Source organism: Bos taurus, chromosome 18 (assembly GCF_002263795.3).
Source record: "Bos taurus isolate L1 Dominette 01449 registration number 42190680 breed Hereford chromosome 18, ARS-UCD2.0, whole genome shotgun sequence".
Lineage (NCBI taxonomy): Eukaryota > Metazoa > Chordata > Mammalia > Artiodactyla > Bovidae > Bos > Bos taurus.
The window spans coordinates 13,460,225-13,486,637 of record NC_037345.1 but is presented as its reverse complement, the minus strand read 5'-3'; the positions used below and the strand labels follow the sequence as shown (position 1 = coordinate 13,486,637).

General features: G+C 49.2%; 1 protein-coding gene across 1 annotated transcript in view; it reads right to left on the bottom strand.

The window, feature by feature from the left end:
- The window catches only part of ZNF469 (zinc finger protein 469), a 250,436-nt gene extending 224,544 nt beyond the window's left edge, over positions 1-25,892 (bottom strand). The window contains exon 1 of the mRNA XM_024978913.2: positions 25,514-25,892. The gene's annotated coding sequence lies outside the window, so the exon portion shown is untranslated. The remainder of the gene's footprint in view (positions 1-25,513) is intronic.
- Between the last annotated feature and the right edge of the window lie 521 nt (positions 25,893-26,413).

Below are 26,413 nucleotides of genomic sequence, written 5' to 3'. Positions count from 1 at the left end.
CCTTCTAATCTGTGTAAACTGTTTCTCTCCAGCACTGAACTTGTGTAAAAGCACGGTGTTGGCAGCTCTGATCACATTTCTCCTCATGTCCCCAGGCCAAGGGCAAAGGTTTTCAATCCACAACTCCTTTGAGCTTCATGGGAGGACTCCATCTTTTACCCCAGCAACCCTACAACACGTGTGGCTGTAGGTGCGTGGGTTGTGGGCTCCTGATTACCAGGGACATGCAGACCCGCACCAAGGGAGCCCAACCCTGTACCCTGGCAAGGTGGTGCCACGCTGTGCAGGGAGCTCCTGTCAACAGCAGGCCCTGGGGTGGCCTCGGGGTGGACTCTCCCAGCTCCACACCACCTGGGGTGAACTCTCTGGGGGCATCACTGACACAACCAGACCCGCCTCAAATTCTTCTAGCCAGATGCCATCGGAATGGGCTGGAACCCCACACAGAGTGGCCGGCAAGCAGAGGTGCCGGGGAAATTCCTTAGCAGATATGGACTTGGGATAAGGAGGCTTTGCGAGGTGAAAGGGGGAGAAATGGGGATGCTGCCCAGGAGCCCTGCCCTGAGGAATGCCCATGGCCCCTGCCCCAGCCAGCTGACTTCCACCTCCCAGGGGGGCAGGGAGCCCTGACCACCTGCACCTCCTTGAAGCCACATCAGCCTAGCAGCCATCAGGCCTGACCCCCGGAGCAGAGGCGTGGGGGACCCCTGGGTCAGCAGAATGGAAGCTGGGGCAGCAAGGTTTGTAGGAATTACTTGGATTCCTATCTGAATGTTAAGTAGATCCTAAGGCATTAATAAGATGTTTACACAAGGATGGATAAATAAAGATGCTCACTGCCACGTGGTTTGTAGTAGGGAAAAATCCAAACTACTTAAACCCATCAATTAGGGATTTATTAAATAAACGCTGATGCATTTAAACAGATCTCATGTTTCTTCTTCACTCTGTACCCCAAGCCCACCCAGCACAGAGGAGCAGCCTCCCTCTATCAAGGTTTGCTGAGAGAAGGAACAGAGGGAAGTGCCCTCCTTCGACGCAACCACCGCGCAGACCCCCAGAAGCCCTGGCTGAAACGACCATGGGCTCCCCAGGGAGCCCACCGTGCCATTGCCTCATAAAGCCCCCATCCACCCCAGGGCACCTCTGTCCACCGGGTGTCTGCTTTGCGGGGGCCCTGCAGACCTGCTGACGACGTGTCTTAATTCACTTAATCCTCCCTTGCTGAGCTGCCGGGCAGCCTTCCAACCTCACTTACAGAGGACCAGGACACCAGAGAGTCTCTGTTCCAGCCACTTTCATTTGTCCTGAAATTTGAATCTACTCTTGCAAGATAAAGGTTTGTCACCAGCAAGAACATCCAAAGGAAGGAGGTACAGATGCTTTAAACTATTCCAAAAATGCTTTGATAAGTGGCAGCGGAGCTTGGGTGGGTGAGCATGCGGAATGCAGGCTGACTCACTGCTGTCCTGGGACGTGTGAGTCCTGAAGAGTTTGTGACACTGGGCGGGCACAGCTTAGGTGGCCTGGACGTGATCCCAGCTCCAGGCACAGAGACATCATGGAGCTCAGCACACAGCAGACCTGTGGGCGGCGGGTGTTAGCTGAGCCTACCGGCCCTGGCTCAGAGCACCAGAACCCACCATCCACAGCTCTGCCCTTTGGTTCACATTTACAGCCAGGAAGGGAGCTGAGCAGGGCAGAGAGGTGACTGCTGGGAACAAACAATTGTGAACTTGGTAACTTAGAGCCACAAAAGTTGACCTGAAGTCAGGGGGTCCCAAGCCAGACCCAGGCCTCATGGGGCTCTGGCGAGGGGCTGGGGGCCAGTTCCCTCTGGAGGTTCTAGGGGGAAGGGTTGGGGAGTCTGTGCTCCTGCCCCTTTGCAGCTTCCAGAGGCTCGGGGCCCCTCCCTCCATCCTCACAGCAGCAGCACACAGGCCACCAGCCTCTCTGACCTCGTCCCTGCCCCTGTGACCACATCTCTCCTGCTCTCAGACCTCCTGCCTCCCCATTGAAAGGGCCTGTGATGACACAGACCCACCTGGATACTCCACCTCAAGGCCCTTAATCTAGTCACACCTGCAAAGACCCCATATCATATCCACAAATGCTGGGGCTCTGGATGTGGACATCCTTGGGGTCTGCTACCCTGCCAACCACTGAGGCAGCCAGCACCTCTGGAACCCTGCGCTCTGTGTGGAGCACAGGCCAGCCAAGCGCTGGTGAAGAAATGATTGAGAGGCAGCAACTGCTGTGGCCGGGGAGGCCTGCAGTCAGGGAGAGGGGAGCACAGAGGGACCCCAGATCCCTGAGAGCCTCCCAGTTCTGAGCTGGAATGGCAGGCAGGCCATGTCCTGTGACATTACCACGAGGGAGCGCGAGCCAGCTGAAGTCATCGGCAAGGCTGTGCTGTGGAGGGTAATTTCCAAAACATGTGGCCGAGAGTGATTGCGAAGCATCAGAACTCCAGGCCACGATGCAAAGCAGATGGAGAGGCTGGATGTGTTCTCCCAGCTGACTGGGCCCTGCAGGGCCGAGGTCAAGCACCACTGTCCTCAGCTCCCCTGAAGATGGACAGGACCAGGGTGGGCACCGTGTCTTGCCTGGCCCAGATGTGCCGTGTGTGGGCAGCTGGGGACCCCCAGCCACCCATGAGGAAGGGACCCACCCCCAGGAGGTCACAGAAGTGAATCCTGATCTCAGCTGTGTCCAAGGCCAGCACATGTGCCTGTCAGCAGTGGACAGGGCAACAGCTGAGCCCTGTTCCACACGTCCCTCCTGAATGGGGTGTCCACCGGGATGCCCGCTGGACACAGCTCTGCCTTCCTAGTCCACTTTCTCCCACCCCGCCAGCCACATCTGTACCCAGCACCGGCACCCCGCCAGCCACATGGAGCCTTGCCAGCTTCATCTCCCAGCATATGCACAACACTTGCGCAGGAGGGGTGTGTGGTGTGATCCGTGGAACCGTGGAAATGTGAAACCACACTTCCTTCCTTGCCCGAGGGCCAGAAGACCCGGGAAGGGTGGTTAGGGAAAGCCTGCCCTCGGAGGGGAGGGCGGAGGGCACTCTCTGGCCCCCGTCTGCCTCTGGACGGGTCACAGGCTTAGCAGACACTCCAAGCCTTTGTTTTGTTTTGCCTTCTTTTGTTTTGCTTTCCATTTTTTCAACAGTCTCTGGCTGAGAAAAGTGGTCATTTTTTAATTTATTCAACAGTGTAGGATGACGTGTGTCAACTTTTCACTTTACAAAGACTCAACCCAGGATGACCCAGACAGCTCCCCAGCAAGCCCTGTTGCAACGCCTGTTGTGAAAACACAAATTTGTTCAACTTGACTGATGTATTAGGGAACAGTCTGAATATAAGACAAATTGCCTGTCTTCTTACGTGTAATTTCATCTGCCAAGAAACACTGGGGAACTCAGATACGCCACTGAACAGAGCTGCACACACCCCAAGCCTAGGGCCCCTCGTTGGGCACACCCACTTCTACCCCAGCCAGACCCCTCCGGCCCCTCTAGGACCCCCTTCCACTCATGTCCCCTGCAAACTCTTGCCTTTGCCACCATGGTGGCAACGTGTTCACCCACTGAACCCAGGAAACAGTGCCCTTTTATTGGGCTTCGATCTTTACTTGTCACTGATAGAGTTTTGAGGGCTGTGTCCCCAGTGCCAGCTTTCCCACAAACCCTGTGGTTTTTACTGTGTGATTTTACAGGATGTGTTGATTTTTAGGAGTGCACACGTTACATTATAGCAGAATCGTCCATGTGACACGTGATGTGCAGTTTTCCCAAAGAACACCTTTGCCTACCGCACAGATGTGGATCACATATGACTGCCACAAGGCAAGGACTGGACTGTGGCGAGTCTCAGAGCATGAACTGCTTATCCCATGTTTGTAACAATCCTTTAAAATCAGATGACAACTGTTTTTCACTAAAGAGAAAGCTACAAAAATGTCCTCCTGCAGCACAACAGCGTTTTGAGTACAAGAATTCAGCTACCAAATTGATAACTTTTTCAAACCAAAGAACTTAAGGCTTCCTTCAGAGTACTTCTGTGGCTGGTTAAGCAAACCTTTCAACTGAACAAGAGTTTACTACTCATCATCTGAGTGCTAAGCACTGGCCATTAAACCAAACAAGGCTCTGGACTGAGCAACAGGAGCTTGATAAGCTGCTATAATACAACACGGCACCCTCAACAGTAAATTCAAGTCAGAGGATGAGCCCGCCTTCCCTGCTGAGTCACAGGCTCACAGCTCAGCACAGGAAGACAGAAGAGAGAGCAGCTGCAGGTCAGTGGGGGCCGTCTGCCCACCAGACACCGCCTACCGCTCTGACAAGGCAGCCTGAGGTTAATCCCATGGTTTAAGTCAAGGGCTCCTAGGCTCAGAGAGGGCTGGTGACTTGCGCAAATGTGACCAGCAAGTGGAGGCATCTCTTGCTCCCAAGGAGGTCTCCTTGGAAGGAGTGCCAGTGCCTTTGGATTGTTGGGGATTTCATACTCTAGTTCTTTATTACAAATTGTTTGTATTAACTCACGTTACTCACTGTTAACCATTTAGATGGCAGATGTGAGCACACTGCCAGTTTTAGGAGCAAAGGTATGTGTGTCACTTACTCATCTTGGTGCAAGGCCTCCAGTAAAGAGAGGGGCTTCCTCCATTCTTTACTCCATCACCTTGTGACCCTGACTGAAGCCTGAGCTTGGTCAGAGCGCAGTGATGCCCTGACAGCAGACAGTCTGCCGGCCGCCCCTGTGCCCCCAGCTCCCTGCCCTCAGCCATGTTTCCCTGCAGCCTGGGTGAGCACAGCAGGGACAGTCAGGGAAACGGGGAGGCAGAGGCCTCTGACAGGCCCTGGTGCAGGTTCTGACTCCTTCCTGGGCAGTCTGCCGAGCCCCCTGGAGCTGGCAGGGCTTCCCAGCTGGCACTAGTAGTAAAGAACCTGCTTGGCAAAGCAGGGGACATGAGGGACGCGGGTTTGATCCCTGGGTGGGGAAGACCCCCTGGAGGAGGGCATGGCAACCCACTTGAGTATTCTTGCCTGGAAAATCCCATGGACAGAGGAGCCTAGCGGGCTCCATAGGGGCAAAGAGTTGAACACAACTGAAGTGACTTAGCAGCAGCTTAGGAGTAAGCATTGCTTCAAGTAATGAAATTTTCCACCTAAACACAGTTTTGATTGTCACCAAATCTCATCTTCTTCATCTCAAGTATAGAATCCGAATCAAAAGGAGACCCACCCTCACCCACAGCCTGAATCCATCTGGCATTCTCAATACACACAGAAACTTGGTGAGGGGGACAGGGTGACCCCATGGCCTCTCCCACTTGTCACTTAGCATGTACTGTTTTACACACTTCAGTCTTTCTAATCTTAATGCACAATTATTGTCATGTCTGAATACCCCTGGACTATATATCTCACTTCTATCTTTAGTTGTAAGCTCAAATACAAATATTGAGAAATCAACTTGATGTGAAAAAATCAGAATCAACTGACTAAACAGAAAGCAATCAGAAAAAAAACCACTGAAAACAAGTGAAACAATTACATTCTAACTGGATTCAGAGATCCTCATGGAGTATCGTTGAAGTCTACTAGAAATTCAAGGAAAAAAGTAACACCAAAATCACACAAACTCATTCAGAAAATACAGAGAAAGGGAAAGGGAATGAGGCCTGTTATTCTGACACCAAAACCAGATGAAGACCCCTCATGAGCATAGACACAAAATTCCTTAGCAAAATATAAGCAAACCATTTCCAAAGACGTATGAAAATGACAGCACATTATTACCGAGTGGGATTCATCCCAGGAATGCAAGGTTCATTGAACATTTTAAAAATCAATCAATAAATTTCCCCATTTCAGGCAGAAAAAAAGAGACAATAAGATCCTCTCAAAAGATGCAGTGAAAGCTTTGGACAAAACTGAGCAACTGATTATGATAAAAACTCCAAGTCAATCAGAGATAGAATAGAACCTCCTCAGTCCAATAAAGGGCATCTGTGAAAAATCCAGAGAACATACAGGCCCTAATGATTAGATATTGGACTTTCCCCGTTAATATGAGGTACAAGGCAAGAATGTCCACTTGTCTCAATTTTACTTTAATGCTGGAGGTCCAGGCCAGAGCAGAAAGGCAGAAACAGACAACGCAGAAACACAGGTCAGAAAGGAAGAAGTAAAACTTCTATTCTCATAAACAACAGGGTCCTAATGTAGAGCACAGAGAACTTTATTCAAAATCCTGTGATAAACCATAATGGAAACAAATATAAAAAGAATATATATGTATAATTGAACCACTTTGCTGTATAGCAGAAGTTAACTTTTTTCTTGTTTCTTGAGGTGTGCCTGTATTGCTATGAACTTTCCCCTTAGGACTGCTTTTACAGTGTCCCACAGGTTTTGGGTTGTTGTGTTTTCATTTTCATTCATTTCTATGCAAATTTTGATTTCTTTTTTTATTTCTTCTGTGATTTGTTGGTTATTCAGCAGCGTGTTGTTCAGCCTCCATATGTTGGAATTTCTAATAGTTTTTCTCCTATAATTGAGATCTAATCTTACTGCATTGTGGTCAGAAAAGATGCTTGGAATGATTTCTATTTTTTTGAATTTACCAAGGCTAGCTTTATGGCCCAGGATGTGATCTATCCTGGAAAAGGTTCCATGTGCGCTTGAGAAAAAGGTGAAATTCATTGTTTTGGGATGAAATGTCCTATAGATATCAATTAGGTCTAACTGGTCTATTGTATCGTTTAAAGTTTGTGTTTCCTTGTTAATTTTCTGTTTAGTTGATCTATCCATAGGTGTGAGTGGGGTATTAAAGTCTCCCACTATTATTGTGTTATTCTTAATTTCTCCTTTCATACTTGTTAGCATTTGTCTTACATACTGCGGTGCTCCCGTGTTGGGTGCATATATATTTATACTTGTTATATCTTCTTCTTGGATTGATCCTTTGATCATTATGTAGTGACCTTCTTTGTCTCTTTTCACAGCCTTTGTTTTAAAGTCTATTTTATCTGATATGAGTATTGCTACTCCTGCTTTCTTTTGGTCCCTATTTGCATGGAAAATCTTTTTCCAGCCCTTCACTTTCAGTCTGTATGTGTCCCCTGTTTTGAGGTGGGTCTCTTGTAGACAACATATGTAGGGGTCTTGTTTTTGTATCCATTCAGCCAGTCTTTGTCTTTTGGTTAGGGCATTCAACCCATTTACGTTTAAGATAATTACTGATAAGTATGATCCCATTGCCATTTACTTTATTGTTTTGGGTTCGAAGTTATACACCGTTTTTGTGTTTCCTGTCTAGAGAATATCCTTTAGTATTTGTTGGAGAGCTGGTTTGGTGGTGCAGAATTCTCTCAGCTTTTGCTTGTCTGAAAAGCTTTTGATTTCTCCTTCATACTTGAATGAGATCCTTGCTGGGTACAATAATCTGGGCTGTAGGTTATTTTCTTTCATCATTTTAAGTATGTCTTGCCATTCCCTCCTGGCTTAAAGAGTTTCTATTGAAAGATCACCTGTTATCCTTATGGGAATTCCCTTGTGTGTTATTTGTTGTTTTTCCCTTGCTGCTTTTAATATTTGTTCTTTGTGTTTGATCTTTGTTAATTTGATTAATATGTGTCTTGGGGTGTTTCACCTTGGGTTTATCCTGTTTGGGACTCTCTGGGTTTCTTGGACTTGGGTGATTATTTCCTTCCCCACCTAAAGCAACTAGAAAAGGAAGAAATGAAGAACCCCAGGGTTAGTAGAAAGAAAGAAATCTTAAAAATTAGACCAGAAATAAATGCAAAAGAAACAAAAGAGACCATAGCAAAAATCAACAAAACCAAAAGCTGGTTCTTTGAAAGGATAAAAAAAATTGACAAACCATTAGCCAGACTCATCAAGAAACAAAGGGAGAAAAATCAAATCAATAAAATTAGAAACGAAAATGGAGAGATCACAACAGACAACACAGAAATACAAAGGATCATAAGAGACTACTATCAACAATTATATGCCAATAAAATGGACAACGTGGAAGAAATGGACAAATTCTTAGAAAAGTACAACTTTCCAAAACTCGACCAGGAAGAAATAGAAAATCTTAACAGACCCATCACAAGCACGGAAATTGAAACTGTAATCAAAAATCTTCCAGCAAACAAAAGCCCAGGTCCAGACGGCTTCACAGCTGAATTCTACCAAAAATTTAGAGAAGAGCTAACACCTATCCTGCTCAAACTCTTCCAAAAAATTGCAGAGGAAGGTAAACTTACAAACTCATTCTATGAGACCACCATCACCCTAATACCAAAACCTGACAAAGATCCCACAAAAAAAGAAAACTACAGGCCAATATCACTGATGAACATAGATGCAAAAATCCTTAACAAAATTCTAGCAATCAGAATCCAACAACACATTAAAAAGATCATACACCATGACCAAGTGGGCTTTATCCCAGGGATGCAAGGATTCTTCAATATCCGCAAATCAATCAATGTAATACACCACATTAACAAATTGAAAAATAAAAAACCATATGATTATCTCAATAGATGCAGAGAAAGCCTTTGACAAAATTCAATATCCATTTATGATAAAAACTCTCCAGAAAGCAGGAATAGAAGGAACATACCTCAACATAATAAAAGCTATATATGACAAACCCACAGCAAACATTATCCTCAATGGTGAAAAATTGAAAGCATTTCCTCTAAAGTCAGGAACAAGACAAGGGTGCCCACTTTCACCGTTACTATTCAACATAGTTTTGGAAGTTTTGGCCACAGCAATCAGAGCAGAAAAAGAAATAAAAGGAATCCAAATTGGAAAAGAAGAAGTAAAACTCTCACTATTTGCAGATGACATGATCCTCTACATAGAAAACCCTAAAGACTCCACCAGAAAATTACTAGAACTAATCAATGACTATAGTAACGTTGCAGGATATAAAATCAACACACAGAAATCCCTTGCATTCCTATACACTAATAATGAGAAAACAGAAAGAGAAATTAAGGAAACAATTCCATTCACCATTGCAACAGAAAGAATAAAATACTTAGGAATATATCTACCTAAAGAAACTAAAGACCTATATATAGAAAACTATAAAACACTGGTGAAGGAAATCAAAGAGGACACTAATAGATGGAGAAATATACCATGTTCATGGATTGGAAGAATCAATATAGTGAAAATGAGTATACTACCCAAAACAATGTATAGATTCAATGCAATCCCTATCAAGCTACCAACAGTATTCTTCACAGAGCTAGAACAAATAATTTCACAATTTGTATGGAAATACAAAAAACCTCGAATAGCCAAAGCGATCTTGAGAAAGAAGAAGGGAACTGGAGGAATCAACCTACCTGACTTCAGGCTCTACTACAAAGCCACAGTTATCAAGATAGTATGGTACTGGCACAAAGACAGAAATATAGATCAATGGAACAAAATAGAAAGCCCAGAGATAAATCCACGCACATATGGACACCTTATCTTTGACAAAGCAGGCAAGAATATACAATGGATTAAAGACAATCTCTTTAACAAGTGGTGCTGGGAAATCTGGTCAACCACGTGTAAAAGATTGAAACTAGAACACTTTCTAACACCATACACAAAAATAAACTCAAAATGGATTAAAGATCTAAACGTAAGACCAGAAACTATAAAACTCCTAGAGGAGAACATAGGCAAAACACTCTCTGACATACATCACAGCAGGATCCTCTATGACCCACCTCCCAGAATATTGGAAATAAAAGCAAAATAAACAAATGGGACCTAATTAACCTTAAAAGCTTCTGCACATCAAAGGAAACTATTAGCAAGGTGAAAAGGCAGCCTTCAGAATGGGAGAAAATAATAGCAAATGAAGCAACTGACAAACAACTAATCTCAAAAATATACAAGCAACTCCTACAGCTCAACTCCAGAAAAATAAATGACCCAATCAAAAAATGGGCCAAAGAACTAAATAGACATTTCTCCAAAGAAGACATACAGATGGCTAACAAACACATGAAAAGATGCTCAACATCACTCATTATCAGAGAAATGCAAATCAAAACCACTATGAGGTACCATTTCACACCAGTCAGAATGGCTGCGATCCAAAAGTCTACAAATAATAAATGCTGGAGAGGGTGTGGAGAAAAGGGAACCCTCTTACACTGTTGGTGGGAATGCAAACTAGTACAGCCACTATGGAGAACAGTGTGGAGATTCCTTAAAAAACTGGAAATAGAACTGCCTTATGATCCAGCAATCCCACTGCTGGGCATACACACTGAGGAAACCAGAAGGGAAAGAGACACGTGTACCCCAATGTTCATCGCAGCACTGTTTATAATAGCCAGGACATGGAAGCAACCTAGATGTCCATCAGCAGATGAATGGATAAGAAAGCAGTGGTACATATACACAATGGAGTATTACTCAGCCATTAAAAAGAATACATTTGAATCAGTTCTAATGAGGTGGATGAAACTGGAGCCTATTATACAGAGTGAAGTAAGCCAGAAGGAAAAACACCAATACAGTATACTAACGCATATATATGGAATTTAGAAAGATGGTAACAATAACCCGGTGTATGAGACAGCAAAAGAGACACTGATGTATAGAACAGTCTTATGGACTCTGTGGGAGAGGGAGAGGGTGGGAATATTTGGGAGAATGACATTGAAACATGTAAAATATCATGTAAGAAATGAGTTGCCAGTCCAGGATCGATGCACAATACTGGATGCTTGGGGCTAGTGCACTGGGACGACCCAGAGGGATGGTATAGGGAGGGAGGAGGGAGGAGGGTTCAGGATGGGGAACACATGTATACCTGTGGCGGATTCATTTTGATATTTGGCAAAACTAATACAATTATGTAAAGTTTAAAAATAAAATAAAATAAAAAAAGAAGAAGTTAACACAACACTGCACATCACCTACACTGGAATTAAAAAAACAAAACCTTCCACTCTGAAGCAATGTGAATGTCTACCTAGATAACCCCAAGGAATTTAAAAGAAAAAAGTGACTAGAACAAGAACTGAGCTGGGTGTCAGGATAAAGGTCAATACTGAATATCAATCACGTTCCTCTGTATAAGGTCTGTATAAGCATAACCGATTGGAAATTGAAGAAAAAACTTAAATATCACTTACAATTGAATCTTAAAATGCTTAGAGAAACATTTAACTGTGTGTTAGACCTGACAATGAGAACTACAAAGCACTACTGAGAGACATTACGGGAGAACTAAGCCTTATAGAAGAAGCAGCAGACTATGTTCATGAATTGGAAAAGTCAATACGGCAAGATGGCAACTCTTCCCAAACTGGTCCATAGATTCATCCCAATCCCAAACAAGGACAAGCAGATTGTTTTTTGCAGAAACTGACAGGCCAATTCTAAAATTTACATGGAAATACAAAGGATCTGTAATAGCCAAAATAACTTTGAAAAAGAAGAACAAATTTAGAAGAATGTATTTAAGGCATACTATGAAGCCGAAATAATCAGGACAGTATTAGTGTGAAAAGAGATATCCAGATCAAAGGGAAAGACTCAGAAATAGACTCAAAGGTAAGCAGTTGATTCATGTTCAAAAAGGTACCGAAGTAATTTGTAGGGTGGGGGTGGGGAGAATGGTCCTTTCACCATCACTGCTGACACAAATACATATCCATATGAAAATATATGAATCTCAATCTTTACTTCAGACCATATATAGAGATTATCTTGAAATGGACCACAAACCTAAATATAAAAGCTAAATTAATAAAAATTTGGAAGAAAACATAAGAAAAATTATTCATGACCTTGGGATAGACAAACAGTCCTTGGAGAGGACACAAAAAGGCATGAACCATAAAAAAAAATTGATAAATTAACCATCACAAATGTCTGTTCTTCAAAAGATATTACGAAGAAAATGAAAAAGCAAGGCCAAGACTAGGAGAAAAATATTCACAAAACACATATCTCATCAAGGATTTGTGTCCAGACTGCATATAAAAGCTCTCAAAACTCATTAATAAGAAGAAAAATACCCCAATAAAAAATAAGTAAAAGATTAAAGTAGACACTTCATCAAAGATTGCAGATAAGCACATGAAAAAATGTTCAAAATTATTAGTCACTAGGAAAATGAAAATTAAAACCATAATGTGTACCACTACACCCTTATTAAAATGGCTAAAAAATGTTTAAAATGTTTGACAGTACCAAGTGCTGATGAGGATGGGGGGCAATCAGGCACCCAGGTGGTACTGTGAGGGGTGCCCTCCCAGGCTCATGGAGGTCTGGGCAACAGGGACCCCAGGAGTGGGCTCACTTGCCTCAGCTTCCTCCCAGCTCTGACACTCAATCTCAGGCACCTTCCTGGTTGGAGTGCACAGCGGGCAGCCACGTTGGAAAACACCTCAGCAGCTGCTTATAAAGTTAAGCCTACACTTGGACGGGCTTCCCTGGTGGCTCAGACAGTAGAGTCCACCTGCCAATACAGGAGACTTGGGTTCGATCCCTGGGTTAGGAAGATCCCTGGAGAAGGGTATGGCAACCCACTCCAGTATTCTTGCCTGGAGAATCCCATGGACAGAGAAGCCTGGCAGTCTACAGTCCATGGGGTTGCAGAGAGTCAGACATGACTGAGCGACTAACACCTCAGCTTACACTTGTCTAAGACACAGCAATTCCATTCCTAGGTACTCACCCAAAAGATGAAAATGACAAGTGCACACAGGGGCTTGTACATGGAGGTTCACAGGAGCTTTATTCATCACAGCCCCAAAGGACAACAAAAAACCCAAATGTCCATCAACATTAAGGTGTTAGTTGCTCAGTCGTGTCCGACTGGGCTAACTATAGCATGGACTGTAGCCTGCCAGGCTCCTGGAGTGGATTGCCATACCCTTCTCCAGGGGTTCCTCCCAACCCAGGGATTGAACCAGAGTCTCCTGCATTGGCAGGTGGACTCTCTATCGTCTGAGCCACCAGGGAAGTTCATCCATCAACATGGGGACACGCAAAGAGCCAAACACCGGATGCTGCGGGTAATGATGGGGGATCAACCTCTGCTAAACAACACTAAGCAGGTAAGTGTCAGTAACATGATGCTGTGAATGAAGCTGAATGCACATAAAGTACGTAGTGGATGGTCCCATTCACTTGACAATTTAGAAAAGACCCACCTAATCTGAGAGGAAGCAGGTTAGGTGGGGCAGTATACTGGGCTGATGAAAGCAATTTATCTCGATTGTGATGCAGGTTATATGCATGTATAAATTTGTCCGAACTCATCAACATGTAAAATTCAAATGATTGAAAGCATTTAACGTGAAAAATAAAAACTAAGACTTTGAAAGGACTCAGAAGCACCTCGAAGGGTTCCCACTGGGCAAGGATGGATTGTAGCACCAAAAATATGAAGACGTGCGGATTCAAGCGAAGCAGCACACGCACAGCCCTGGCGTGATCATCACACTGATGCATGTGCCTAGGTTTTGGAGGCTGCTCACTCGTCAGGATGAATGCTTGGTTCCCCTCACTCTGCTTTACAGGATCCTGTGTGAAGCAGGAAAGTCCTAGAAGCAAGGAACCAATGCTAGACTCGGTCAGTCCCCGATGAAGCCATGGACCTGGGCTTGCTCACCAGTGCTGAAGTGCCAGGCAGAAGGCAAGTAGTTCTTCCAGAGAACAGAGGGACCCCAACATCACGGCCCGCTGGGCAATCCATGCTGAGGTCTGCTTTAAGCACTCAGGTGGCAGGCATGGGGTGGGCACGGGTGGGAGGAACTGAGGAAGCAAAACCACGCAACGTGGATGATTGCTGTGGCTGGCCACAGGGCGGGGGGTTCTTTCACACCGTTTGTTTTACTACTGTGTGCAACTGAAAACAGGGCAGGAAACAGCTCTGATGGGGACAAGAGGCTCACTGTAGCTCTACACGTTTTAATGAAACTCTAGCACCCCATGGAATAAGAAGGAAAAGGCGTATTTTGACAAAATACAACCCAAATTATAAAGAGTAAACCAAAGCCAGGACCTAGCATGTTAATATTTACATAGTTACATCAGAACTATGCAATTTGGTGTTGCAATTGCTTTGCCAATTAGGGATTAGGAAGGCAGGACTTAAAGGTTACCGAACAACAGACAAAATGATTTATTATTCTGAGGTCACTGGAATAAAGTATAGATATACTTAAACATTTCTGGAATTTCACCTACTCACTCTCACGCAGGCCCAGGGCCAGACTGGAGCAGACAGGCCAACACCACGATCCACAGCCAGACGGCAAGGGCCATGCGGCCAAGACCAAATCCCTGTCAAGCACAAGTCCATCCTCTGCTAGCAGATCCCTGAGCTAAGTGCATTCACCCACTCAATGGCCATGATCAATAGTTCTGAAATTTTCAGCCTGTGAGCTGGCTTTGGATGCATCAGCTTAGCTTCTATTTTCTGCCTGACTTTGTACAAATCTCTTATTAAATTCTCTGAATTTGACACTTAGCACAGATCAATGCGGGGCACACAAGAGGCATCTGGTCAACAAAGAGCGAGGACAGAACATCCACACCTTATCCTAGGGCTTCTCCAGAACCTCGAAAGGTCCCAGGAAGGCCAGCCCATGCTGCAGCCATGTGGTTGCCATGGGAGACTGCCTTGGCACTTCAGCCTGGCCTCTGTCTCCCTGGAAGAGGCCCCTGTTCCCAGATCCCCTAGGAGACATGGCCGAGCATCCGCCTTCCATTTCCTCTCCCTGTACCTTCTGCCCACCCAGAGCCAAGTACAGAGGGCGCGTGGGAACCTTCTGTCCTCACTCGTGAGGTCCACCCGGAGCCGTGGTGACTCACGATTTCTGGCGGATTGGATGCCGCCAGCCCCGCCAGCCCAGCTGAGTGCTCCATGGACACAGGGTGGTGCCTGGCCTGGGGGAGCGGGGAGAGATACCTCCACTCAGCTGCTCACATTGGGGTTCAGGCCTGGGAATGCCCAGCCTTCTGCCACTGATGCATTTTCAGGTGACCCTAATAACTGACACATGACCACCTTCCCCAGCTGCCTGGGGTTCAGGGGAGCCCCCTCGGCTTACTTTCCCAGCCCTGTAGCTAGTAATGCCTCCCAAAAGGGCTGATGACATCACTCATGAAATGGAAGCAAAGCTCAGAGGCACAAATGAATTTATCATCTGCCTTTTCTATGACTTGTGAGAGGCAGAGGAGGGGGCCTTGAGCCCCGTCTCAAACCCTGGAGGCACCGCCAAGAAGGGACGCCCAGGCCTGCTCCACCCCCTCAAGGATGTTCATCCTCAGAGACCATCAGGCTAACCCGATGCTCCCTGGAGGCAGGAAGGCTGGAGAAGGGAGGGGGAGTGGGGGTGCATGCCCCACCCACCTTCCCAGGGCTCATCACCCACACGCAGCCAGTGTCTTCTCCCTCCAGAACCCCGTGTGGAAGCAGGGGGCTTCTCAGCTCTGTTGGTGGCAGATCCAGGCTCCTGTTGCTGAGCGGCCTCCCCAGAAAGGACTGCTTCCCAAGCTGTGAGAGACTTGGTCAGGACAGGCAAACCACGGTTTTCTTCAAGCTGATCCCAGCATCCCTGCTCCAGCATCTTCCCACAGCTCGGTTAGAACAACTAGGGGTGTCCACACCCACCACCCATGGTGACCTGTCTTCCCTCACCCGCAACCACTCTGATGTTTCTGAATTAACCAAGACCAGAGTTTAGGGACTGGGGCGAAACCGCCTTCCTCAAAGTGCTCTCCAATTGTGGGGAGATGCTGGGAACAGAGCACCCGCTCCCATGTCCAGTTCCTCTGGCCGGCCAGCATCTTCCCTGGTGGGTGGAGGCTGCATGCTCAGCAGGGGACACCTCCCCGCACTTGTGTCTCCATCTCTGTGTCCTGCCCTCTGTGGAAATCACATCCAAGCCTGGGCCCTGGCCCCTGGCAGGAGCAGGTGTCCTTCATCTCTGCACACGGGGTGTTTGGTTGTTTTGAGCCATTTGCTTGGAAAGGGAAACAGTGACTGGGAGAAAAGCTATGATTCCCACAGCCCGAGGGCACTCTCACTCCGCTTTACAGCGATGAATGCGCTGCAGGCTACTCAGGTGCCAGGGTTCTGGGCCAAAGGAGCCTGTGCTGAAGGGAGGGGGCGGTGAGTTTGAACCAGGCTCCAGCTGAGCCAAGAACTGACGTGAAGGTGTGGCTGCATTGCGTCCCCCGAGCCCCTCAGCTTCCACAAATCTGACACACATAAGCCTCTGCAAAGCCTTTCCTCCTCCATCTCTTTCCTTTACTCTCTGGACAACTTGGAGACTGGGGGAATGTCACTACCATTCAACAGCTACAAGCATCAGGAAAACCTGCATAGACAGAAATGGACAAACCCCTTCTGCCTCTCTGCCCTCACTGCCAGCCCTGCAGCGTGATCTCTATCCACAGAAAGGCAGGTGCAGTGCCAGGCGGCTCAGCCCCTCTGTAGATCCCCATTGCCTGCACATGTGGTTCTCTGAAACCTTTGAAACATGGGCAATGTCTCCCTGGTTCTCTCATTAATGAGTGAAATAAAATCTCTGATGTGTGCATTTTGTACTGGTTACAGTCAGATATTTATCTTCTTTTTGAAATGACCCTTTCCCATTGGGGTCTTACTGTCAGGAAATGGCCAGTGCGGCCCTGAGCCCAGATTGGCCCACTCGGCACAGAAGAAAGAGGACAATGTGCATCGGTAATGTGCCAACCATCTGCATTTCATTTCATCCTCATTCCTCAGACGAGGAAGCTTAGGCTCAGCTGTATATAGAGATTAACTGGAAAGTGAACCAAATGCAGACTCTACTCCTAAATCCATTACTGGCCCCAAAGCAAGCCCTCCACCCGGCATGGCCAGACACTGGGTCCTCCCTGCTGCCTGTGCCTCTGGCAGCTGATGTGAGGCCCCAGCCCCAAGGCCTTGACGCCTCTGGGCCCTGCTGTGAATGGCCCTCAAGGAAAGTCCAAAGGCCTGAAGTACTGCCCAGGACTCTAGAGAAGACCCCCTGGAAGAACAAACCACCTCCGAAAGCCCTAAAGCAACTTTAATATAGAGATGCCGGTCAGTAACTAACTAGCCAGCCACAGAGAAAAACACATCTATGGGTGTGATTGCCTAGAAAAGGAAAAAGGAAGAAGAGGGGTGAGCTAGGCTGGGAGGGAGGGGGAGGTAGGGGGAGGGAAGACCCCTAGTGGCTGTCTGTCTGTGACCTGGGGATGTGGCTCCTGGTGTGCAGCTGAAACACACTGAGACTTTAGTTACTAGAACCTGCCCTGCACCCTCAAGAAAGTTCCAGGCTTTAATGCTATAAACATCCTCTAGGGCCACGGCTTACAGTGCAGACTCCCGGGTTCTGCCCATAGGGATCCCGGATCTGATCTTCTTGGGGGCCCAGCAATCTGTATTTTTGATGAACCTAGCCAAGGTAATGGAGAAGGCCATGGCACCCCACTCCAGTACTCTTGCCTGGAAAATCCCATGGACGGGGTAGCCTGGTGGGTTGCCGTCTATGGGGTTGCACAGAGTCGGACACAACTGAGTGCCTTCACTTTCACTTTTATGCATTGGAGAAGGAAATGGCAACCCACTCCAGTGTTCTTGCCCGGATAATCCCAGGGACAGGGGAGCCTGGTGGGCTGCGGTCTATGGGGTCACACAGAATCAGACACGACTGAAGCGACTTAGCAGCAGCAGCAGCAGCAGCCAAGGTAAATCTGCCATCCCCGGGATGGATAGAGGACTCCATGACGTTGAGTGGGAAAAACACTAAAATCTTCATTTTTTCTACCGTTTAGTGAACTAGAGTGTTTCCTTCAAGTATGAACATTGGTCTCTATGTGCGGTAGAGCCCGCGGTGCCAGTGGGGCAGTGTGTGCTCAGCATGGCATCTGAGCCCAGGGGCTGCTGGGCACCACTCAGCCCTGTGAGAAACACGAATCACTGGGTTTGCTCTACTGGGAATCTGTACTGCGATAGAGCTGGGCTCCTTGGTATGTCCAAAGAGAGTTTTTACTTTATACGTTTAAAAGTCTTTACAGTGAGAAAGGGTCCAGCACCCTAGCAGTCAGGGCCCCTTATCTGGGCCGGGACCACCCACAGCACAGCCCAGGAACTGAGCTCCTGGTGAGGGAAAAAACCCCCACCTTGGGTGGAGCCCCTGGTGTAGGAGCAGGGAGGGCCTCTTCCCCACAGGAACATGGCAGCTCAGAGACGGGTGTGGGGAAGCTGGCCCTGAACACGTGACCGCAGTCTCTCAACTGTGATGCTGGGACCGGCCACTAGGTAGCACGACATCACCCACAAGGGCTGGCAGCTTCAGAGAGGACATACCAGAACTCACCTCAGACCCGGTTGCAAAGGAGGGCAAAGGCCTCTGCATCCCCAAGCACAGCCTGTCAGAGCCTCAGTCGGAGACTGGGGCCCAACCAGAGAGGTCGAGGGTCTTACTGTAGGTCACAGAGCAGGACATGCACTCAGAGCCTGCAGCTTCCCTCCCTTTGACAGCTGTCAGTGCTCCCAGCAATAGGGTTCCCCAAGGCCTAGAGACCTGCTCTGGCAACCAAGGCATAACTGCGCCCTCAGGCCAGACTGGCTCTGCCTCTCTTGGCCTCTGCTGCCTGAGGGGCCTGGGCTGGGTCAGAACTCAGGTAAGACAAACTACTCCCCACAAAGGGCTTCATGGGTGACCCACCATGGTGGGGACACACCTCACCCCAGCCACCTTCCGTACAGAGAGCTGGGTGACCCAGGGTGGACCCCAATTCATCTGTGCTGAGGAAGGAGGGTGATGAAGGCCCCCAGGGCATGTGGCAGCCGGTCTAGTCATGGGGAGTGGGTAAGCGTGTGGCCTCCAGAATCAGTGTCAGGTTCATCCCTACTCTGCCACTCACTGGCTGTGTGACCTGAGGCCAGCAGCTTTACCTCTCTGTGCTTCCCTTCCATCTTCTGTGTCTGGAACACATTAGGTTCTCAGTAAGTATCTACTGGCTGGACGCTAAGTGTGCACCATAGGTGGGAACAGCCACAAATGTTACTATGCTACACAACCTTCAGAACACTCACTCACACAGTAGGCATGATGACTGGGTAGGTTACTCATCCGTTATCAAGGCTTAGCGAGACGGGGTCCCCAGCTCTAGCTAGGTCAAGGTCTTCCTGGAAAAGCCCCGCCTCCCCTGGGGTCTGACCAGCCTGAGTCCCCAGAGCCGCCTCGTGACTCAGATGGACTTAGTCACTCTCCAAGTGAAAAAGATTAAAGGGAGAAAACAAGAATTTGTGGTGCTTTGTCTTTGGTTTTCCCCTTATTTAAAAGTTTACTCTTTCAGTAATGACAAATTCACAGGAAACTGACACGTGCAGGAGGGCCCATGTCTCCTCCCCCACTCCCAGCTCCCCTGCATTAACAACCTGTACACACCTAGGACACATCGTCGCTGCCAGGAGGCTTGCCTAGGTCTCACGTGTGTTTGGATTCCGTCAGCTTGGCAAGCACGTGTGTGTGGGTGCATGTGCGCATTTGTGTGCTTGTGTGTGAGCAGCTCTCTACTCACAGAGTTCATTCCTTTTCACTGCCAAGTGGTTTTCCATAGAGGTGAAGGACACAGCTGTGGTTTCCAGCTTGGGCTGCTAGAAGTACAACTGCTATGCATGTTCTCGTGTTAAGACAGGTCTTCATTTCTCAGGGATATAAACGCCCTCAGTGTCGTTACTGGACTGCATTTTCACTTTTAGAGGAAAGTGCCAAACCGTTTTTCCAAGGGCTATGCAGTGCTGCACGTTCCCAGCAACAGCCGAGACTTGGTTCCTCCCCATGCTGCCAGGACCCGGTGCTACCGACGTGAGGATGGTGGCTGTTCGCACAGGTGTGCAGCGTGTCTCACTGCGGGCCTAACATGCATTTCCCCAGGGACTCATGATGTTAAATGTCTTTTTGTGCCCCATTTGCCATCTGTATCTCTCGGATGAGGGGTCTGTTCATGTCTTTTGCCCATTTTCCAATTGGGTTGTTTCTTACTGTTGACTTTTGCGAGTTCTCTGTATATTCTGGACCCAGGTCCTTTGTCAGCTCTGTGGTTTACCATCTTTCCTCAGCCTGGGTCTTGTCTGTCCATCCTCTCCACCAGTATCTGTCAATACTTTGACCAAGCCCATTTGATCGGGGTCAGTACCTTTATGACAACCCTTCAAGGGGCTGCACTTTGCAACATCAGGTCTCAGAACTTCACCTGGCCCAGGTCCTGAAGATCTTCTCCTGTTCCTTTTTTCTAAAGTTGTATCATTACCCGTTTCACCTTCAAGTCCATGACTCACCTTGTGTTTACTACAAGGAATGCATGAACCAAAGGGGCTCTCAGAGTGTAGACCCCAGACCAGCATGAGCAGAACTGCCTGGGAACGTGTGAAACATGCAGGTTCCTAGGCCCATGCATGTCAGCAGGACAAGACACCCAGAAGGGGCTCCTGCTCTGTTCCCTGCCACCAGCAGTTCTCATGTGCCAGGGCTGAGTGGCGTCCCACTGGGTGATTTCACAAGGGGCTGGGCCCAGACATCCTGTGCGAGCCACCTCCCACCCTAAAACGTTAATGTTCCACGTGGTTTCTTCCTTGGAGGGTGTGTATTTCATAGCTGAGTGGGGAGGACAAATCAAGATTGCTAACAAGAGGATCGAGGCCATGTGGTGTGTGCCTTGGGGACACTGTTTTATGGCAGAGGGTTTTCTGGATTCACCCCTACATGGGCGGCCACCTCTCAGGATACCTGTTCTCATCTACCAAGTGTATGGAGGTAAGATGGGAACTCACTGATAAAGTCCCCAACTTATGGGTCAGGAACGTGAACACAACACCCACATGACCTGACAGGTCCAACTTCAGAGGCTTAGTCCCCTGCCTTGTATGAGGACCCTGAGGTTATGCCAGGCCCACCTGGATGATCCATCCATCTCCATCTCCAATCCTTTATCTAATCACACCTGCAAAGTCCTTCTGCCATGTCAGGTCACATATCTGCAGTTCTGGGGGTCAGGATGGGGGCATCTTTGGGGGCCACTTTTGGGGGGCCTCCTCAGTTACCTCATCTTAAAACACAAGACCTTAAAACATGAGACCTGCTCTCAAAGGCCCAAGGGGGCAGAGGCGCACAGGGCATGCACACTCTGTGGGCTGGCAAGGTCAACACAGCAGTGGTGGTAGGGACCACGCTGAGGTCACCCTGCCAGATGGAGAGCAGTGGCCCCCTGGGGTCCACTCTCCTGGCTGGTAGGGCACTCTCTCCGGGTCTGCTCAGGATAAATGGCCCCCAGGCACTTAAGCAGGATGGGGAGGAGCCTCAGGCCAGCCCTGCCTGCCTGCCCACTGCAGAACAGAAGCAGCCGTGGTAGAGCCAGAGGTGGGGGTGATGTCCTCATTAGCCCAGACGGGAGCAGACTGACCGTGCACTCCCCACTCTGGTTGTCTGCTAGCTTGGTCTCTTTTTAAGGGGAAAAACTGACTTTCCAAGAGAAATGAGTTAAGCAGGAGGTCACAAACAAATGCATGCATGAGTATGGGGACCTGGCAGTGGGCCTCAGACACCTGATCCCCAGAGAAGGCACCTGGCCTTCTCCTCCAGCCTCCTCCGTGGGCGCTCACTGTACTTGCTGTCCTTCCAATGGAGGGACACTCCTCAGAAGCCCCAACTGCCAAAGACTGTTCGTTAGTCGTGAGCAGGGGAGGCGCCGGGGGCAGGACAGTGGGGGACGGGCTCGTAATTCCTCTGCAATGAGCTGACTTCAGAGGTGCGAGGGCACATGGTGGGGGCTGGCGGGTGCTGGACCCCGGCCCGGCACTGGCACCCATCCACGATGCTCCCTCCGTGGGGACCCACCGGCCAAGAAGGAAACGCACTGTGCTGGCCCGAAAGTCACCAGATGTGGGGAGGCAAGAGATTCTGGTTATTAAATCCTCGATTACTCAGAGGGGGCTGACCTGGGAGATGACTTCCTCATGGACTCCCTGAAACCAGCCTGCTGGGCCTGGGTCCAGACTCCGCTTGCCTGAAACTTGGCCTGGTCAGCACAGCTGGGCCTGAGGACGTGTCCTTCCATACACACACACACACACACACAGGTTGGTGCAAGGCTTGCCTTCTGAGTGTGCCTGGCCTTAGCTTCCAGGATCCACTTCTCCCTTTTACCTAAATCTGCCACCACACAGCTCACTGTCACCCCTTACCTAGCCCACAGCAGACATCATCAATCAATCACCAAATCCCAGTCAGGGCTTTGCAATCTTTTATAACATAGTGCTTTAGGCAGGTCCAGCTGAAATGACACATATTCACTTATCTTGCCTGAGGCTGCTGTTTGCTTTCAAATGCACACTTCATACACTATTTTGAAAAAGTTCCCCAGGGTCCCCTGGAAATCCCTTTTGCACTTTCAGAAATGGAAATTCCTCTCCATGTCCAAGTGCTAAGGGAAGCCAGCAGAGTCCCATGGTTAATGGTGAAAGCTGGCTGGGCTGTTAACTTAGCAAACCCATTGGAGACAGCCAGGGGTCCTGAGCCTTCCGTGTTCATTTGTCACAACACGGAGAACAGGGCAAAACATGAGGTCTCCATGAGAAAACATGAAGCGGTGCCCTAGATGAAGCTGGAGGCTCCTCCTAAGTCTCTAGATGCCTTCAGGGGCTCTGGTGGGAAAGGCCAGGGGTCTCACCCGGAGACACAGGCTGCCACGTGGAGGTACCTTGAGGATGTGATGCTGAAGGAGGCAGAGAGACACAAAAGCCAAATACTATCTGATTCTGTTCAGGGGGAAGGCCCAGACTGGTAAATCCATAGAGACATTGAGAGGATTAGGGGCTCCAGCCACTGGGGAGAGGGTGTGACTGGTGATGGGTTGATGAACATGTTCTGAAATTGTTAGCAATGAGGCTACTGCACCACTCCTCAGACTGACTGGAAACCAGAGAACTGTACTCTTTAAATGAGTGAACTGTACGGTACATGAGTTACAGCTCAAGCAATCTGTTTTGTTTTTCTTTAAGATTGCATCTGGGAGGCAGATGACCCTTCTCCAGCACAGCCAGGTTGCCAGCAGGCTCAGAGCTTCCGGCCAGGTGGCCTTGGCAAGTGTCTTAACTGCCCTGAGGTCCAGCTTCTGTGACCATTGAGTGGGTTAAGATAACTCTCCCTGTGGGACTATGGGGCCTCTGATGAGGATGAAAAACCACAACAGCAACAGCCTGGTGCTCAGGAGCAGGCCTGATCCCAGAGTCAGAGAGAAGGCTCCTCTGACCACTCCTGAGGGCTGTGCCCACCCCTCACCCCCCATGGGGCAGGGTTCATGGCTCCCACGGTGGGAGAGCAGCTCCCTGCAGAGAAAGGGAAGCAGGCTCCTACACCCCAATCCACAAGAAGCCCACGCAGTATGTGTGGTGGGGGCTCTGGGGAGGAGGAACAGTGCCCCAAACATGGGTGGAGAACGCCCAGCAAGGAGGTTAAAGCTGGTCACCAAGAGAGAAGTGGGGGTGGCTTTGAAACTTGCTCAAATGAACCCTTCATGGACCCTCCCCCTAACAGAAAGTCCCCTCCCAGAATTCCCACAAACGATCCAGGACCTTCTCTGCCTAGCTGGTGCTCAGTGGACGCAGGTCCCTGTGGACACACACGCAGTATGTGGGAGATGGACTAAGAAAGGCTTCCTGCTGCTGCTAAGTCGCTTCAGTCGTGGCCAACTCTGTGCAACCCAATAGACGGCAGCCCACCAGGCTCCCCCGTCCCTGGGATTCTCCAGGCAAGAACACTGGAGTAGGTTGCCATTTCCTTTTCCAATGCATGAAAGTGAAAAGTGAAACTGAAGTTGCTCAGTTGTGTCCGACTTTTCTCGACCCCATGGACTGCAGCCTTCCAGGCTCCTCCATCCATGGGATTTTCCAGGCAAGAGTGCTGGAGTGGGTTGCCATTGCCTTCTCCAATGCGTGAAAGTGAAAAGTGAAAGTGAAGTCGCTCAGTCGTGTCCAACTCTTAGCGACCCAAGAAAGGCTTCCTAGCGGCTCACATTTCCATCTATTTCCCCAGTAGATCACATCAGTGCAGATTCATCAACATCCTGGGCTCTTTGCATTACCTACATAGTAGATGGTAGATAAATATCTAACTCTGTTAACTGCTGGATCTTAAACACATACCAAGTTCTGACATTTTAAAAGACCTCCAGCCAGGCTTCACCTTCTATTTTCCAGGGCAGCACTCAGGTATACTGGAGAACAAGAAGGGTAAATGACTTAAGCACAAAATGTGGGACTTAGCGTTCAGAGCCCTGTAGTTAATAATCCTGCCACTCACTAGGTATGTGTCCTTGGTCAGGATCTTAACCTCTCGAGCCTCAGTTTCCTCATCTGAAAATGGTAGTTGCAAAATCAAATGAGATAAGAAATAAAAGCATAACATACTTAAAAAGCTGCAGGAACACTGTGTATTATTATTACTGTCATCAAGTTACTATTACTGTTGCTATGTCACTAATGTTGTTACTATGTTATTATCACTGTTACCATTCCAGCTAGGCAGGCAACAGTATTTCCAAATCTTCTCTTTCATCTCTTTACCATTTAAGAGGTGGGGTTTTGTATTTTAATTTAAAAACTAACAGAAAAACTCCCAAACCCAGGGGCTGGGGGGAGTGCTGTCATCCTTCCCTGCTATGGAAGCCTGTTAGTGAGGGTGGTGGGTGCCGCTGCATGTGTGGAGGAGCCCCTCCAGGTGGTTCACAAACTCCGCATGGAAACCGCGACTGTCACTTTCGCTGGTGGCTGACTGTGTAATGGGAAACAGACACATCAAGAAGCACCACGAAGCGAAGTTTTGAAACTTGCTCAAATGAAGCCATTACCAGAAGACGGGTCCCCCCATGCATCATAGCATGGTTATCCACAGTGCAGACTGGTGACAGGTTATATGCCACTGAGAGGACCCTATTCTCCCCACTGTGGGTTGGGGTACCCAGCCCCGTCTCCACACTTTCTCAGAACAGCCATAATGAGATGCACATTGAGCAGAAAGTGTCACTAATTGGGCTTGTCTGCAGCACATCCAAGCCTGGGTGCCGAGACAGAAGACAGTCACCAGGGACTCGACAAAAGAACTCGGGCAGCGAATAGAAGGAGGGAGCCCTGACTGCGTGGTCAGAGCAGAGACCGCAGGCAGACCTCTACCCACCAGACCAATCCGTCTCTGGGCTCTGGCTTTCCAGCCAGCACTCTGAGTTGTCAACAGGAAAGCAGAATTCTTTGTTTTGCCGTAAAGATGTTTCCAGACTGCATTTGTTGCCACGACTTGGTTGCGAGTCTGAATGCATGAGTAATAAGAAGACAGGGATGGCTCTCAGAGCAGCACACCCCAGCTCCTCAAGAAAGCGCTGCGTTTCTGACGCCCCTGCCGGCCCCTGGGGCCCCCGGGCGGCACTTACCCTGGCGGTGGCTGTGGCGCGTCTGCCGCGTGTCCTGCGGGCGGCTGTCGACGTGTCCTCCCGACTCCGCGCGCCCAGGTGCCAGCGGAAGCCACGGGGTGGCCGGCGCTGCCTCTCGCGGCCGCTTCGCCCTCGGCTGGGAAGTCTCCAGTTCCGGCGGTCTGGGATTCCCTCTCCGCCCCCCCCCGCCCCCCTCCCCTCGCACACACTTAACCCTGCTCTTGCCTGGCGGGGCGCACGAGCAGGAAGAAGCCCCGGCTAGAGGAGAGCTCGCCCGGTCCCCGCCGGGCTTCCCTTCCGCTCCTGCTTCGTCAACTGAACCCTGTGCAAGCAGCCGGAAGATGCTTCTCCGCAGAGCTGACCGGTCTCTCCAGCCTCTAGATCGGCCCCCGGCGGCGAGGGCGCACCTGCCGCCGGGGTTCCTGGCCCACAGGTCTTGGGGCGGGGCGGGGGGGGGGCGCTGCCTTTGGCAGGGCTTCTGTGGGGGCTTCCCTTGGAGCGTGTGGCGGTTCAGACCCGCCCCTGGGCGCGGAAGGATGGGAGAAGCGCGGCCCGTCGGACCCCAGCCTCCCCTGGTTCCCCTCAGATGTTCGGCTGTCACGCTGCCCGGCGACCTCGTCCTGTCAGAAGTCAACGGCACCCCCAGCCAGCAATCCCCTGGGGGGCCTGTACGTGCCCGTGGGGATGGAGGGACGAGGGTCGCCTCTCCTCCGAGCTGCCCGTTCTGTCCTTTCACCACAGTGTCCGCCGCTCTCGTCAGCCACCAAGGAAACCGACTCCGAGAGCTTAACACGGCCATTGCTGACCCGAGACGGGTCCTGAGACCCCACTACCCGCCAGGTGAGGCTTCCCCAGCCGGAGCAGGAGTGGAAGCCGTCAACTACACCCCCTCAGGGACAG